The sequence below is a fragment of the Chenopodium album genome, chromosome 9, assembly GCF_948465745.1.
Source record: "Chenopodium album chromosome 9, dcCheAlbu1.1, whole genome shotgun sequence".
NCBI classification, from domain to species: domain Eukaryota; kingdom Viridiplantae; phylum Streptophyta; class Magnoliopsida; order Caryophyllales; family Amaranthaceae; genus Chenopodium; species Chenopodium album.
The window spans coordinates 19,630,926-19,650,163 of NC_137842.1; the positions used below are offsets into that span (position 1 = coordinate 19,630,926).

Sequence of the window (19,238 nt, forward strand, 5' to 3'; positions counted from 1 at the left end):
TAGTTGTTACTTTAGTTGTCTTTTTGGACTAATAAGCAAACTATGGACATGTTTTCGTATTTTTGCTTGTTTCAAAGTACCTTTAATTTTTCACAAACAATTCTTATAACCAATCCAACTTCATATAATTTTGCTCAAATCCTTTGCATTACACTCACAAATAGGTGCCCAACAATTTCCTTTTATCTAGTCAATTAAACCCAATGCTCACATATCAACAACACACATAACATTCCTTTCTTATAAAAGAATTTAAAAACTAATTGGCTAAAATATCAAACATATAGCCTCCTATTTTGTATATTCATATAATAATCTACCATTTACTTAAATAATAAAATCTCCATGATAAAAATGAAATATTATCATAGTATTAAATAGAGATGACTTATTTAATTAATCATTCAGTATATTTTGTTCTTCTTGTACTACCTCTACACTACTTTTTCTTATCCTTTTTCTTATGCAAGTATCCTTTGCACTAAATCTGCCATACATTAACATAATACAATCCGTTAATAAATGAAACCTATAAATTAAATACACATGTAAACAGGCTTCCAAAAGAAAAGACAGCAGCAATAAAATCTTTGCATATAATGTTTCATGAAGGGGTCGATACCTTAAGTAATTCTTTAATACTCTTCTGTTCATAATCATATAACTTTTGGGCAATGTTTCACTAAGGGGTACATTCTTCTGCAGTAATCTGATTACTAACATGAATATAAATAATAACATAAAAATAGCAATTGCATTAAATTTTCCATACATTGACATAATACAATCTGATTACTAACATGAAAATAGCAATTGCATACACTAAATCTGCCATACATTAACATAATACAATTCGTTAATAGATGAAGCCATAATAATTAGTTGTAAACATGATACTCTTCACCCATAGTATCATGAATTCTTGATAGCTTCAGCTCAAGATGCTTGTAAACAAACTACAAGAATGAGGCAAGTGCTTTCGGCTTAATTAAAGAAGTAATCAGAAGACCTAAGAATTATGCAGTCTGGTGTAGCCCAAAACCATCTTGATAGCTTCAGTTCAAGGTGCTTGTAAACAAATCACAAGGATGAGGCAAGTGTTTTCGGCTTTCAAATCTCTTGGGTCCTAAAGCCACGTACTGCCCGCATCCGCCACGAAGTTTGTCTATCATCCTGCATATAGTGAAAAAGAGAGCTTTCAATATCTTGGGTCCTAAAGCCACTTACCTTTTGCCTTATTAACTGAGCGTGCAACTATGATGGCTTAAAAATATCTTGGGTCCTAAAGCCACAAAAACAAATATTTGCATCAGAGTATTACAGTCCTACCAATCCCATTCAATTCCCACTAAAGAATATTATATTCCAGGCAATCCTATTTAATTCCCATAAAAGAATATCGCATTCCTACTAATCACATTCGATTTCAAGTAACTGAAAACAATATTCTCTTAATTTTCCAATCTAAAAATCATCAAATTAACTTGCAAATACACCTATATATTCAACAAAGAAAATATTATCACCTTAAAGTTTACAATTCTACAAATCAAATTCGATACCCGTCACAAAATTATCACTTCCTACAATTTTTATTAGGAAAAATTGTAAATAATAATCCAACTTTGCTCCATTTTCTTTTAATAATCCCAACTTTGGATTATTCTAGAATAATCCCAACTTTTGGGGTTGTTTTCTTTCTTCAATCCCAAACCGATCAACAAAAGTCAATGAACTCTAATAGTAGGTCATATTACACGTGTCAGCTTATCATTGGTGCAAAAAAAAATAATAAAAAAAACCAGAAAACACCCAGCCTCCCACTAGAACCCTCACGCCCCAACCTCATCCACCGCCTTGCCCTCTGCCACCAAAAAATCCATGCCCACACATCAAAAACACCAGACTCCCCTGAAACCTCCCCTCGCGTCGGAAACCTTCGGCGCTCGATCAAAAACCACAAAACACCACCAGGCCTCCTCCCTTCTCATTTTCTCTCTCCTCGATCTTCCTAACCAACCGCCGCACCACCACCATCTTTCGACACTTGCAATGCATATACCTAACAAACACCTACATCTCAGGCAAAAAACTCCACCCCATCTTCAAAACCCCTTCAAAACAACCTTCTAGCTTCAAATCAATTCTCACAAAGTCACAATCGTCATTAACAGCAAAGATGAAATAAAAATTTGGAAGGTTTTTGTCGGATTTCACATAGAATTCCCCCCCCCCCGCTGGTACCGATTTTCCGGAGGTTGTAGGAGTTAAAGGGAAGACTTACCGGCGGGAGGAGATTGATGGGTTTACCGGCGAGGGAATAGGAGTGGAGGGTGGGGTTTGGGGTTCCGGTGAGGGAAGGGGGAAAGGATCGGGGGATTTCAGTTTTCCTTTTTATTTATTTATTTATTTTTAAAAAAATTCAACCAATAAAACTGCACCAGGTGTCATTTAAAGAAAAAAAATAAGTAAAAAACCCATTCAACCGGTAACCGGTCAATGAGATTGAAGAAAGAAAACAACCCCCAAAGTTGGGATTATTAAAAGAAAATGGAGCAAAGTTGGGATTATTATTTACAATTTTTCCTTTTTATTATACAGATGAGTTCTAAAGATTATACCAAGAGCATCTAAGTATGCCATACACTGATAAAACAACACCAAAAACTTTAATTGAAAATGAGATATCAAAGAATCAGTTAAAACATACTTCTGGTGACGAAACTCTGGTGGTGGATTAAGTAATGGACGGTTTCAAATCAAAAGGCGCGTATTCTGAACAGGAGAAGGTAAATCAACATCTGATTAAGTTATCCTGCCTTGACTAATTTGGTAAGTCTAGGTGTAGTTGCAGACTTGCTGCTGGGAGTATTATACCTGCTTCGGATAAAAACATAGAATTATACAGATAACCATAATATAAATTGTAATCAAACATCAGTATAAGCAAGAGACACCGTCACAAGAAAATGCATTGCAATAAAAAAAAGAAAAAGAAGTCTTAACAAACATGGGTATAATCAATAATGATATTTCTAAAACGCAGATTTGGTGGAAGAGACACATCGAATCTCTTTCCCCAAAAGAAAACAAAAGTAATCAATGTCATATCTTAGACCCATAAAATAGCAACTCAATCAATATTGCCTCACCTCCTCCACCATACTTTTTCTGCCCCTTCCATCAATAATTACCTAATTAATATGTTATAACCCACTATTATAAAAGAAACAAAAGGCTAAAGTGAAATTCCAAATATGAAGGTTTGAGTTGTTGACTGTTCATATAACATTATTCTTTAGAATTCAATTAGAAACCAAAATTCACTTCATGAGGGAATGCTTGTTTGCATAAAATGTAGCATACTAATTGAAATGATGACAGATAGGACCAAATGTTAATCAGGGTAATGGTACACAATGATATATCATGGTTCAAGGTGAAAAAATAACCTGGATTTGCAAACAACATGCCAAAAAACCAGTTGAAAACTTCTTAATGTTCTAAGGGTTCCTTGTCTTGCCTCCAAACCATATGTCATCATAGGCCAGTGATCCCTCCAAAAGCTTTGCAACAAGAACTTTACATGTATGTAGACTTTAATATGTCACTCTAAATAATGCATTCGATATTCACTTTTTTAAAAAAAAAAAAACTTAGTTGCTTAACCTGTGAGTTGACCCCATGAGAAAAGAAAGATGAATGCACATATGTAGAAAGGAATTTCCTTAGTACCTTTGATAGATCCAAGCTTCAAAATCAAGCACTTGATCTTTCAAACTTCGAGAACCTAAATTGGTCTCATACTGAAAAACTGTAATTAAATCTTTCAATTCAAGAGGGATCCCATGAAATAGACCTGCAAAGATTACAACATGCAGATCATGTAATCAATATTTATGCAAATGGAGATACAAAGTTTATATTAAACAACTCAAAGAATTTAATTTGATTTGTGTCGCAGTCATATTAGATTTAGCTAGCTAAGAGCTCGACACAAGGGAGAAAATGTGAATACATGCAAGTTAATTAGTATATAGCACGTTAAATAAAATTAACAAAAAAAGCCCCTCTAGTTACATTATGCAAGCTGTGGACAAAAACACATACTCACAAGTCACAACGTACATGATTATATGCCCCAAACTTGAATTATACAACCAAAACCTCGTAGTATAACTTTACAAGACTGAAATTAGCCAACTCAAAAATCAGTGCGACTAATATTGATTTAATAATCATAATAAGCTAATTTAAAAGAGACTTAAAAAACCTGAACCAACATGACCATGAGTTGGATGAATCATCACTCAATTATGACCTTAGTCGAACATGATACAAACAACCAATTTTTCTGTCTCTATACATAATAATAACAAACAATTTATTAAGTGATCTAACTTTCGGTATACTAAAAACTCTCCCTCTTCGATTATCATTAGGCTTTGAATCCTTTGATATAAACTAATTAAGATTGAAGGCAAAATAAGGATTGTCAGCCATATTCATAGGATTTAGAAGCTATTAAGGAAAACATTATTTCAATTATAATTAATTACATAATATACAATGACCTTGTTAGTGTATTGCTTCAAATTATTAGGAATGTTATGCTTTCTTATCTTTTAGTTAGTTACCACTAGTTGCTTAATGTTAAAAGTCAATAATTATAGTTAGTCAATGTTAGTAGTAGTGGAACGTGGAGTTTGTTTCTCCACTTTGAGAATCATGTTAGTTAGTGGAGCTTAATAGTAGGGATTAGTTGTGGTTAAGGTTAGCTTATTAAAGTCGTAGAATGCCGCTTTGTACTTTGTTATGTTAATTATGCAATATTATTATGAGTAGTTTCATATGTTTCATTATTGTATTCTCCTTCTCAAATTTACACAAATAGCACTAACATGGTATCCGAGCTAATCCAGATTCCGATCCTAAAACAAAATTAAATGTCGTGAGTGTCGTGAGATTGGTTTTGAGTGAAACCAAAAGGTTAAGTCGTGTTTTATTTTTTTAGTGCATGATTGTCGTAGTATTTTTTGTGGGTAAGTTTTTTTTAGTAAGTATGGCAACCAATGGTTCAAATGCAAATACACAACCCTTAATTCCAGTTTTCAAAGGTGAAAAATATCATCTTTGGAGTATCAAAATGCAAACAATGTTCAAATCTCAAGAGTTGTGGGATATTGTCGAGTGTGGGTATGTAGAACCGACGGAGTCGCCGGCGGAGCCAAATCAAAAGTTGCGTGAAAATCGCAAAAGGGATGCAAAGGCATTGTTTTATATTCAATCGGGAGTAGATGATGATATTTTCCCTAGACTTTTATCCGCAAAGACATCCAAGCAGGAATGGGATATCCTAAAAACTGAGTATAGGGGTGATAGTAAGGTAATATCTGTTAAATTACAAAACCTTCGTCGTAATTTTGAGTCACTATTAATGAAAGAAAAAGAGTCGGTGCATGAATATTTGTCTAGAGTATCAAAATTGTTAACCAAATGAGATCTTTTGGTCAAAATATTAGTGATAAAATGTTGTGTGTAAGGTGTTAAGGAGTTTAAACCCTAATTTTAATCATGTTGTTGCGGCAATTGAACAGTCTAAAGACATGTCTAATTATAGTTTTGATGAATTAATGGGTTCCCTTATAGCTCATGAAGATAGAATTTCAAAGTCTCATGAGAATGAAGGAGATGAAAAAGCCTTTCAAGTTGAAGGACAAATGTCAAATGGAAGGTATTATGAGGGTAGTCGAGGTCGTGATGGAAGTGGTCGTGGTTATGGTCGAGGTGGTTGTGGTTGCGGTCGTGGTCAAGAAGAAAATGATAGTGGTGATCAATTTGAAGGACAAAGTTCATCCATGAGTAGAGTCCAATGCTACTATTGCAAGAGGTATGGTCACAAGGAAGATAGGTGTTGGGATAAGCAAAGGGATAAGCAAAAGAAAGCGCATACCAATTTAGCTCAAAATGTCGAAAAAGAAGAGAGTAAGCTCTTTTAAAGTCGTGTGTCGTGGTTATGTCGTGGTTGTGGTGCCTTGAGTATCGTGAGTTAATGTATGTCGAGTTCAAGTCGAAGTCCGTCGTCACAATATGGTCGTTGGTGTTGGTGGCTTTGAAGCAAGGGGGTGTGTTGGTGTATTGCTTCAAATTATTAGGAATGTTATGCTTTCTTATCTTTTAGTTAGTTAGTTACCACTAGTTGCTTAATGTTAGGAGTCAATAATTATAGTTAGTCAATGTTAGTAGTTGTGGTACGTGGAGTTTGTTTCTCCACTTTGAGAATAATGTTAGTTAGTGGAGCTTAATAGTAGGGATTAGTTGTGGTTAAGGTTAGCTTATTTAAGTCGTAGAATGCTTTGTACTTTGTTATGTTAATTATGCAATATTATTATGAGTAGTTTCATATGTTTTCATTATTGTTTTCTCCTTCTCATATTTACACAAATAGCACTAACAGACCTTTAAGGAAAACATTATTTCAAATCCACTAAAGTGGTTGACATGCATTTGCAAGTATGTCTTATATATAGTGGTCAGTGTAATCAAATTATGTATTATCTTTTAATAAAAATTCATGTGCTTATCACCTTATTCTTTAAATGGCATTGTCTTTTAGCATGAGTAAAAAGAACATCGGTGTCAAGCACAATTACTATAAAGTTCCTGATGATATTGGAGGCTGTCTACATAACAATTTCATATTTTTTAAAGGGATTTAATGATTTGGACCTGAATTTTTTATTTTATTTGATTTATTTGATACTGAGTAATTAATTGATATGAATAAAATAAACTCTAATATGCATACTTTGGAGTTGGGGCAAACTAATAAATAGGTGAAGTGCATTTGCATAGCATAAAAAGAAAGATGAATAATTTGTCATCAAAATGCAAACTTTTAGAATTTCATCAAACTATACCCTTAAGTTTGAACCATCAATAATTAAAGAGAAAAGAGCAATCCATAGGATAAACTCCTTTATGATTGATTTTAGAAGGCAAATAACCAGGCAACCATGGAAACAAATTCTTAAAATATATTCTTCAAAGGTAGAAAGAACAATTCTTTACAACACTGACCTCGGAAACAGCGAAACTCGATTCTTCGAGCATTCTTCTTTAGGCGTTGCCGCTTGACACCGGTATTTCTTTCTTTCTCATCAAACCATAAAATTAATCCCAAGAAACCTAATTGAATGAATACAATCAAAACCCAATTATGTTCTTAAAACCCAATTCGTTCTAGATCCGTTAACCGTCAGCAATTGTTCTTGAAATACAAGTTCAACTTTGAGATTTTTTCCTGAAATTAGAGTTTTTCAAATCTGTAACAGATAAAATCAGAAAAAACAAAACATTACCTTACCTTAAAAGCCATGAGAGGATCACAAAGCACTTTTTGGCAACGCATGCGCCATCCCCATTGTCGAAGCTTAGAGAAAAAGCTCTAGAGAGAAAAAGTGAGATGAGAAATCTGAGAAAGAGCTTAGAGGAGAGAGGAAAGTCAAAGAGTCAAAGAAGGGTACTCACTACTAACAAGTCACGGGTGAGAGTGTATTTTTATTTTGAGGCAAAGTCACAGGTGAGAGTTAGCTACAAATTTTTTATTTCTTAAAAAAAGTAAAGTGCCACGTCAGCATTTGCACGCCATTCCCACGCGGGACTACTGCTCCTAACGGGCATAGGTGAGACTTTTTAACGGTTGAGGATACTATCAATTGTGACGGGGGATGATGGACCGCTACCCGATATAGGCTACCCCGCCCAATACCAAGTGACGTCAGATTTTTATTTTAATTTTTTTTTTTTGGTATATTTTATTTAGGATAAATAACAGTACTTAATGACTTAATAACAGTATTTGATAAATTAATAACAGCACCTTAATTTAAAATAACAGTTTTTAATAATACACTGATTTTTACTATAATTCGATCTGATAATTACTTTAAATGACTTTTAACGGTACTAGTTATCACAACTCTACTATTTATACATCAAAATAAATTAATTTAACATATTAAAAGCCCACCATGCTTCACAATAATAGTTATTTAACTAGAGAGTTTTGACCAATACCTGAACTTAGTCGACAATGGAACCTCCGGCGTTCTGAGCTTCCGGCTTTATCAAGGTAGCTAACCCCAACCCTGTCTTCCTTAGATCAGGCTCAGCACAGATCTAATTCGTTTCCTACCTTAGACCGTAATCTCTAATTAGACAATCCTTATTGTGTTTATGATGGAACTAAATAGAAAGATAACTCATTTGATATATAAGGTTCAAGGGGATAATGTTCCCTTCTTGAACGAAACTTTTATTTAATTTGAAAAGATTACTACACTCATATATTACAACAAACACAAAAACTGAAAGCTTAAACAGACATAAGCTGAACTAGAGTTTTCTCTACTTTAAGAGAGATGGAGAACCAATCTGTCTCTTAAGTTGAGTATTTTTCTCTAGAGGACTCTCTAATGCTTTCAGATCAATTCTCTAGCTAACTCTTCCAACTCTGCCTTCACTTCTTGACCTAAGTCCCTTTATATAGGGAAGCAAACTTACATAGGATCCTTATCCTGACTCAGCAAGCAATTCTACACCATTGCTTTTTTACAAAGATACTTTAAGACAGAAACAATTAATAAAACGTGGCTACAGTAATGATGCCTTGAATTATTGCTGGTGTGGGCTCAAACATTCATAATTTCATCCATCATCATCTCTTGTAGGCCGCCCCCACTATCTTTACAGTCTTCGTACATAGGATTCTCTCTGCAAAGGTCTGCGACACATTTGGCTGCATACTCTTCATCCCAACTCATGAATGCTTCAAACAGATACTCATAGCCTTCAAATGACAGAAACTTTCCTCTTTCGATATCTTCTAAATATTTGTAGATTGACTCGGTGTTGTTTATGCCATCTACTAAATATTCTTTCATCTCGTTAGGCGCCACAATTGTTGTGTTACCAACATGAAACATGACAAGAGGAATTTCTTTCCTTTTTATAAAATCATTAAGATATTGTGAAATAATGTAGAAAAATCCCAATGCTCTTGCTTCAGTTGGGTTTCTAACAGTCTTCTGACGAATTAGTATGGGATCTTTTCAATACCTCACTCCCCCAAATAATATTAAGTAATGTGGGGGACTAACTTTTCCTTCTTTAACTTCGATATTAGCACATTGTACCTTTTACGCTTAACCGAAATTCGTCTTTTTTGTCATCACAATATTTTCGAACCTTGTTGAATGCGTACTGCTGGAACTTTGTAAGTCTTGGAAAGAAAGAGTCATTAGGAGTAGGGAATTCATAGAAATCATGTACCATTCCATAATCCCAAGCCTTGTAATGTATACTAATGAATGGAGCATTTTTATTAAGAGGATATGGGTAGATTCGCAATGATGCAACTTTAGAGTTTTTGGGAAACTCTACTCTTTCTCCGCATAGATCTCGAAGATCAAAGAATTTACCAGACCTTGTAGCCACCAACTCGTACCATGTCCTAAAATCGTTATCTCTTATTTTGTTTAATATTGTATTTCGTACATCAGGAATGAGCTGAAATAACATAATTGTTATTTCGAACATCAATAACCTTTGGAGTGCCTGATGGCAACCCTTAATTAAACCATCTCGCGAACGTTGTTTTGCTGATATGATCAAGCCTTGAATTAAGGCCCAACTGGAGGGTGAAACCCGCTCCATTGCCATTTCGGTCTCATCAATGAGAGTTTTCCTCTCTACATCCATCTTTTGAAGTTGGTATGCAGGAGGTTTTTGTGTAGTCTTGAGCTTCTTGGACGACATTAGCTAATTCTCTGGTCAAGCTGTCTGCCAAAGAATTCTTTGTTCCCTGTATATGTTCAACAGTAAAAGAAAATTGGTTAAGCCATAATTGCCAACGCAGGAGTCTCCCTTGCGCTTGCATATTAGACAAATTCTTTTTAACAAAACCGAGTATGCCTTTGCAATCTGTTCTTATTAAGAACTGTTTAGGGGCTAAGAAGATTAAAAACTTCTCGATCCCTCTAATAACTGCAAGGATTTCCTTTTGCATTGTAGGATAGTTTAACTCAGCTTTGTTAAAACTTCCACTGCTATATCTGCAAAGTCTTTCTCCTTCTTTTATTTTTAACACAGCACTCCAGTGCTCATTACTAGCATATGTTTCAAGGGTTAAATCATCTTCACTAGTAGGTAGTGTTAGTACATGAAGGTCTTTACACATAGCTTTTAAATATTGAACAATTTTGGAATCACTTTCCTTCCAGTTCCAAGTCATTTCTTTCTTAAGTTTTTGTTGTAATGGCTTTCTTAATAAAGCAAGATTTTCTATAAAATCAGAAGCATAGGTTAAACATCCTAGAAACCTTTCTAGTTGTTTTCTATCTTCAATTTTATCGGGAAATTTTTCAATCTTTTCTAGAATATGTTTTTGTAGTATTATTTGTCCTGCTTTAATTTCTAATCCTAGAAACTCAATTTTATGTTTAGCATAAACACATTTATCTTTTCCAAGGATTATACCATGCTCTGCACATTTTTTAGTTACTGCTTTAAGATCATTTTTATGTTGTTCTAAATCTTTTGAAAATATTAGAATATCATCTATATAGACCAAACAACAATGATTAAGTTTTCTAAAAATATTATCCATTCTTCTCTGAAATATCTGTGGAGCATTTTTTAATCCAAAAGGCATTACTAGCCATTCATAATGCCCTTGAGGGGCACTAAATGCAGTTAATGGAATGCTTTCTTCTTCCATTTTAATTTGCCAGTAGCCACTCTTACAATCCATTTTAGAAAACCATGTGGCTCCTTGTATTCTATTAAATAACACAGTTTTATTAGGAATATAATAGCCATCAAAAACAGTATTATCATTTAGTTGTTTATAATTAATAACCCTTCTAGCTTTACCTCTTTTTTCTTCTGCATGATTTCTTACCATGAATGCTGGACTATTATGAGGACTTTTGCTATTCCTAATTAGCTTTTTATTAAGCAATTCTTTTATTTGTTCATCAAACTCCTGAATATCTTGGTAGGTATAAACCATTTGTCTCACTCTAATAATCTTATTGGGATTTGTTAGAGTTATCTTAGCAAATGCTTTATCCTTTTCCCAATGTTCTAAAGGATTTGTTGAATATAATTTTTCTCATAGTTTTTCTTGTTGCTTATTTATCTGATATATTCATGATGAATCACACTCAGAAATTCTAAGTGCAACCTCTCGTTGTGTAGGAGTAACCCTATCACCACGCTGGCTGCGCGTAAATTCCATTGTCTGATGAGTATATGCCTTTGTTATTTTCTGTATGGGAACATAATGACCATTAATAGTAAGGATTATTTGATCAATAGTTTGAGTACATGGGGAGTATAATCTTTGAAAATTATTTCCTATTATCATATCATGACTAGGTTGATTAGTTGCCCATAAAATGGGAATAACACATTGAACTCCTCCAATTTCTATTTTTAAATCTTCAATTATCTCTGTATGCATCATGACACTATTATTAGCAATTCTAACTTGCATAGGATTTTTGGCCTTTTTCCACAAGAATTCTGGAAATAAACATCTCTTTCCAAAACATGTAGAACAACCACTATCAATATATGCACATAATCTATACTTATTGTAATCCTCAATGCATATATCAATTGGAATATAAATGCTATTAGGATTAGTACTGGATATTTCATTACAAGCTTCCATTTGCATATTAACTTCATCCTCATATACTGGTTCACTCACAGTTTTGGTTTTATATCCAATTACCTTCCTTTTATCAATAGGATTATTTGGATCTTCATTTACCTCGAAATTAGAACATGATCCCATATCAATGCTATGCCTTGCCGATTGTTTTAAGGCTTTTTTGCTTTCATATTTTTCATTTAGTTTCTTTAGTAGAACTAATATTTCTTCTTCATCCTCTTCTGGCTTTTCATCACCTTGTTTTTTCATTTTTATTATTGTTGAATTTTGTCTACTTAGACTTGGTGTTCTAAAACTCAGATTTCTCTGCAATTTAGGTTTTGTATTCATTCCAATATGAAGTAGTCCTGATTCATCAATTAACATCTTACTTGATCTATTACTAACTGCAGGGTTCATAAAGAATTCTTCCCAAGTTTTTTCAATTTCAATTTCATTAGGATTTACCTTTATAGGTGTAATTTTCTTCTTAAGACCTCTTCCTTGCTCATATTTCTGGGCATCGACTATTTGTTTCTTAAAAGAGGAGTCTATAGTGTTTACCAACTTATAAACCACCTTCCATCTTAATTGTATGGGTCGTGTTCCTTTATGCATTTTCACTCCTTCTATTAACAGCTTGATAGCTAAGAACTTTGACGCAAAGGAATCCTCTAAGCTCACATAATATCTAGGTTCACATATATAGCTTACCGTTCCTTGACTTAAGTTACATGTGATACCTCTAATTATTTGATCATAAAATTCTTTATGTCTAATATCACAAATAAAACTCAAGCATTTAACATCCTTGCCAAAATCTTGCAAAGGAGTTATGTATACTTGTACTGCACCAATACAAATATAGCTATAATTTCCTTTTTCTTTATGTTTTTTAATACTTTTCCAGTTTATGATATTAACTTCGGCTGATTTTTGTTCACAATCTTCTATTACTATACTTCCTTCCATTTCTTCACATACATATTTAGTTCTAGTCTTAAAGAAAGAAGTTTTAAATATTTTATCTTTAGTGATTTGGGGAAAATTCCAGCTTTCTTTGTTTACTTGATCTAGGTCATTATCTTCAAATGAATACTCAGCTCTTTTTAGCTGTCCTATTTTCATTTTACTTTTATCTTCCTCATTGTCATCTGACTCTGAATTTTCTAATTCTTCTCCTTCCATCATGTTATTTATTTCTTCATAATTTTCATCTTCAAACTCATCATTAACTTCAGGTTCTTCATTATGCTCATTTTCTTCTTCTACGATTTCTACTATTCCTTTATTATTGCTTAAAGCTAATTCTAAAGCCTCGTCTTCTGGTATTTTTATGTAATCCCAACTTCCTAAGGCTTCCATTAGTTTATGATTAGCTTTCTTACATTCATTAGCATAATGTCCTAGTTCTCCACAAGACCAACACTTGCATGTTTTCTTTTTCTCAGGACAATATGTTGCCTTTCTGAAAAACCTACTTGGCTTTCTATATTTATGTTTATAATACTTCTTCTTATAGGTTTCTCCTCTTGATCGGTCAAATTTATTTTTCTTATAGCTCTTTCTTCTATTATAGTTTTTTCTTTCGCATCCATAGTTATTTGGGAAATCCCAACAAGTGAGAAATTGTCTCTTCATTTGTTGAGTTCCTGCAACCTCTCTACACTTCTTTTCAATCCACTTTCTAAGGAAAGAAATTCTATTACCTAGGGCATCCCTAGCTAATAATTTCTCTCTCCATTCTTGATATTTTTCACCAATTTCTTCATTAAGAGGACTGGGTAATTTGTCATAGAACATTCCAAGATTTGTTTCATTTTCACCAATTTGATAATAATATGTTTCAAATTCCATAATATAATCATCAACATATCTCATATTACAGATGGACAAGTTACTTAACTTTCTTTAATATTCCATTCGTTTTTCATTAGGATCGGCTCTAGGACCAATGAACTCTAACTCAATATATTGACATAACTGCCTAAACATTCTAGTAGGTGATTCACTAGCTCTTAATGCAGTCTTTACTTCTTCATCTATTCCATCGTACCAATCTTCTACACAGCCGTAGAGACTATGTTCAATATAATTTAAGAAATTTTCTGAAGTCCATTCAGTATTTAAATTAAGTACACTACTCATACTCTTCTTCCATTGATCTAAAACATCTTGTTTATCTCTTACACCGTCTAATTTAAGTTTATAACCAGTTTGACTAATGGGTTCAAGAGTCACTTCTTCTTGTTTAGGTATATGAGTAGGCATAACCTTGACACTGAACCGGGCAGTCTTCCCTGGTATGTATCTTGGTCGTGTGCAACTTCCTTCTCCTTGGTACCTAGGTCTTTGGATAACATTGTTTACATTAATAATTTCTTCTCCAACATCATTATTATCCATTACTCTTTTTCCTAATTTGTTTTCGATCTTTTGTTGAACAACTTCTATGGGTAGAAAGTCAAGATCATTTAACTTCATTAATCCCATTTGTTGATATAAATCTTCCTCTAAAGTAGCTGTAGACACCCATTTGTGTCTCCCCAAAACCAAACCCAATGATGAGTACCTTTCACGTCGAATCATAATCGAATGAAACGAAAGTGTGGAAAGTCTAGTGTTGCGGAAAGTTTTTATTTCTTTTCTCTTCTCTCTGTTTTTGAAAACTTATTTTTAAGAAAACAGCCAATCCAGTTTGGTTGGTCCATGATATGGGTCCAATAGTAGTGTAGTTGGATGGGGCTTGCAAAGACCTTTCCAACGATATATTATAAGCCCAATTCCGATGAATATTGAGGAAGTTATGGCCAATTTACTAAACTGGGCCCGGTTTGAGCTTTATGTACGGCCCAATGATCTAGGGGAGGGCCTAATATGATTTATCATTCCTAATGCAATTAGGAATGGTTTTAGTCTTCTAGATTCTTCTAGAAGGTTCTTTTCATTCCTAATTCAATTAGCATTGATAAATTGACTTTTGTTGACTTTTCAGAGTTTTAATCAAAATCAAATAGCATTTTCGAGCAAATTATATGATTTTATCCTCCAGTACGGTAATTTATCAAATTTTCGAAAACGTGTTGGAATCAGGCTTGGCGCCTAATCCCAGGCCTTGGCGCCTGGAACCAGGCCTGACGCTAGCCATTGGCGCCTGGCGCTAGTGCTGGTGCCTGGCGCCAGCTAGCCAGGGTTGGCGCCAGCTCTGTTTTCTGAGCGACAGACTCTGTTTTGTCTAATTTATCTTTTTGGCTGATTTTCTCTATAAATATCGTATTAAAAATTCCGTTTTCATTCACCAATTGTTTTCATTCATCATCTACATTCATTCAAAGACCAATGGTTCTACATTCATTCATTCACCAATTTTCATCATTCACAAGTTCTATAATCAGTTTTAATTAGCATTCTTTCAATTCTTTCTTCAAACTTTGCTTTTCATACAAAATTCCGCATTCACAAGATCAAGAAACACCTAGCCATATTCGAAGTTGCCTTCGCCCTAGACGTGAAAGGTTTTAATTTCTGAGGGTTTGGTCCCAAATCTCTCTTTCAATTATTTGATTTAATTGTTGTTTATTATTTTCCTTGAAGTTACTAACGTGTGTATTTTGTTATTAGAAAGAGGTACGAGGCATCAAAGTAAGTACTTTAATGATTTATTGATGTTATGATGTAGAAATCATGTTTACATTGTTATTATGATATTCCTAGTATCATGTCTAGGGTAACTTTAATATTAAATATGATTCCTGCGATGCTTCCTATGTTCTTCCTAATATTTATGATTGTTAGTATCATGTTAGGGTTAAAGATTTGATTTTTATTGCTTAGTGACATGCTAGGGTTTGTTATTAATCTTGTTAGTATCATGCCTAGGATCTTGCTATTATTATTATGCTTAAATATTAACATGATTATGATTATGATTATAATTGTTATAATTTATAATGATTATGAATATTATTATTATTATTATTATTTTGATGATGATTATTTTATTTATGATGATATTGTTATTATGATTATAATTATTATTCATGATTGTTATTATGATTATTATTATGTTGCTTGATTATTTATTATTATTGCTTGATCACACCTTTATTGCATGTTTAAAGGGAATTTTGTACTTGTAATCACGCTTAATAAGATATTAATAATCTTGTTAGGGTTAATTGTGATTATGATTTCAAGTGATCGCCAATAATAGTTTATTTGTGCATTAATAGTCAACCAACATAGATAAACAGGTTTAGGGTTAATCCTATTGATTGCATGTTAATCGGAAAGCGCACATGAATACGATCTGAATAAAGTAGAGGCCTATTATTAGGGCAGGTTCAATCTCTTTTAGGTTGGATTTGTACCATCATCCCCGAACCCTTATTTGGTTCTAGACCTTATGGAGTTGACGATCTCTTGGATCGTTAAGGGGTGTAACCTTCACCTCGTGAATGGTTTACAAGTTCCTAAAAAACTTGTTGGCGACTCTTTTGCTCTATCTTCTTCCCTTTTGGACGCCACCGTACTTTAGTGTATGATCACATTGGGGTTCAAGCTAGTGGGATTTTTAAAGGCTTGAAATTATTCCCTACAGTTTTTGGCGACTCCGCTGGGGAGGATTTCTATTTTAATTCCTGAATTTGTTTCGGCAATGATTTAGAATGAGTGGATGAGACTCGAAAAGTTCTAAGTATTTCATGTGCGTAATTTTGATTAACATTATTGTCATATGCATAAAAAAGATCTCATTGGAAAGACCATCCGTAATGAGTTAAAAACATAGGATTTTACACGTAGGAAATTTGAGAAATATCTTTCACAACTAGGACTGAAATAACACCGCGCGAAACTGGAAAATTTTATCGAGCACAGAAAGCTGCTGAGGCATGTGGGAAGTAGCGTCAGGGGCCAGAGCTTGGCGCCAGACTTTTAGCCGTAGCGCCAGATGCCAGCATTGGCGCCAGGCGCTACAGTTAAAAGTTGGCGCCAGTCTCTGTTTGCTGGCGCCAATTTCCCCCAATACCGAGCCAGAAATATGAGTTCTAATTTCGACCAGTTTTTCGTATTGTTTGCTCGATCCTACTTCCTGATTGAATTTTTTCTCACTTTTCTGAAACCCATATGTGTTCTACATATGGACATAATCCTCTGGGAATTCATGCTCCATCTACCCGATTGAACGCTCCGTGCAACAAAGGGTACATCCGAGATGTTGAATTCACCAAACCATGGAAGCGAGTTTTTTCTAAAACTCGCGGTGTCCCATCCACTCGCACCAACCCTTCACGGTTAGGCTTCCGCGCGGTGCATCCGGACAATTAACCATGGACCCTTTTTTACTAAACCATATCCCGAACTTTAGAGAACTAGATCCATGGTTAGGTTGCGAACTCATTGCATCATATTGTGCCTACTTGACTAATTGTGCATTATTTGTTGTGCATATATATTCGATGTTTCTCTTAACCGTTTGTTGACTTGTGTTGAGACTAAATAAATTAATGACTTAAAGAGCTTTGCCTAATTAATTAATTAATTAATTAATTAGAGTCAATAAAGTCTAATATTTTAATCAGAATTGACCTAGTACAACTTTAGGCATACCCCAGTTGACTAATAACACCGAAAACAGTCCCAGACCGAAGCTCCAATATTGGCGCCAAGGTCTGAGCTGTAGCGCCACACTATGGAATGTAGCGCCTGACGACAGCTCTGTCGTTTGGCGCCAAGCTCCATGGTGTGACGCCAGTCCTGTCGCTTGGCCGACAGTTCGGATTATTGGTCGAGTCATCACCTAGGGTCTAATTAATCAGTTTGCTAATTAATTCGGGTAATTTTCGCTGTCAATAACACCTTGTTGAGTCATTAATCGAGTCTTAGTCACATAGTCTAGCCACATGGTCATGACACAAGTCTTAACGCACCATCTACACTCACTAGTCTTAGCACACACTTTGAGTATATGTCACCATGACCATGTCTTAGGTTCATGCATGTCGGTCTTTTCCGTCATTTGAGTTGGGGGTACATTCTACTCCTAATTCTTCATATATATTCCTCCATCTACATCTTTTTCCTTCATATTCTATTCCAATCTTTCTTCACTTCCTCCATCCATTGCATGTTGAATAAAGTTTGAGTCAAATAATTAACAATAAGTATCCCCAAATTCCTTTTCCACAGTACTTGGTCAAGGAGAGAAGGGCGATTAATCAAGGACAACCTCTTTATTTAAGTCTCGCTTTTTGATAAACCGATTCGTCAAAAGAGGAAGGCTAAGAAGATAATGGCAACTCAAGAAGAAGTCAATGATCTTAAGAACCAACTGGCTACTGTGACTGAGACACTGAAGCTTCTCGCCCTTAAAGTCGATGATCCCGTGAAGAAACAACAAATGAACCTCATGCAAGAAAGTTTGAGGAAGCTATCTAGTGACTATAAATTTCAGGGCATGAATTCACAAGGGGTCTCGCTGGACAAGGAACTTCTTCCGCATAAGTTCAACGCCACTGACATCCCTAAATTCAAGGCAACAGATAACCTTTACTTCCATCTAAGAGCTTTCGAAACCATAATGAGTATTAAGGGTATCGATAAGAAGGTTTTCCCCTCTCTGTTCTCACTATCTCTTGAAACCGTTTATCAACAATGGTTCTTCTCCCTTGACAAGGAGAAAACATCTTCCTGGGAATCGATAATAAACACTTTCATTGATAAATACAAGTGCAATATTCAAGTTGAAACCGACCATAGACAACTTGAGATGCTAAGAAAAAAAGAGAATGAAGGTTTTACTTCTTTCTTTAATAAATGGAGGGAAACTTCCGCCAAGATGATTGAGGTTCCCACCAAAAAGGAGTCTGTGAGGATGTTTGTCAAGAATCTCCAAGAAAAGTATTCAAAGCACTTAAAATATCAACACAACTTGAATACTTTCAAGGCCGTTTATGACATCGGAATTGAAATCGAAGACGACCTCGCAAAGCAAAAAGCTACTAACAATAGTAACCACGGTGGCTGGAAAGGAAAGAAGAGCGACAATCCTTCTTCTTCCGAAAACTCCCACTCTAGTAATAATGTTATTACCTTTGACCATAATGATGTCTTAGCCATGGACAATCAAGGATCTAAAAGGAAACCCAGGCGAGAGTTTACACCCATTGGAATGACCTACGATGTTGCTTTCGATCGTCTTTACGATCGAGGATTAATCAAACCTATTGGCCCTACCGAGGATCCAACACCAGAAAATCGATCTTCGAGATGGAATCCAAACTCCTATTGCAAGTACCATCGAGGAAACGGTCATACTACTGTCGAATGCTACAGGTTTCAAAACCTCATTCAAGATCTCATAGAGGCAAATACGATCCCATTGCCTTTAGCTAGCAAGAAGACTGGGTGATGATGAAGCAAATGACACCAGACAAGAGGCGAGTTTCAACGACAAGATTTCGTGACCTCTTCTTTCTATTTCTCTTTTATTTACTCTTTCCCCAATAAGTCTAGC

At 34.6% G+C, this 19,238-nt stretch overlaps 1 long non-coding RNA gene across 1 annotated transcript; it reads right to left on the reverse strand.

The window, feature by feature from the left end:
* Window positions 1–621: 621 nt before the first annotated feature.
* Window positions 622–7,575, reverse strand: LOC145558468 (uncharacterized). Its single transcript, XR_014092490.1, has 5 exons — window positions 7,367–7,575; window positions 7,081–7,188; window positions 3,736–3,859; window positions 2,711–2,877; window positions 622–1,173 (listed from the first exon to the last, which is right to left on the reverse strand). It is a non-coding gene; the product is annotated as an uncharacterized LOC145558468 (long non-coding RNA).
* Window positions 7,576–19,238: the final 11,663 nt, after the last annotated feature.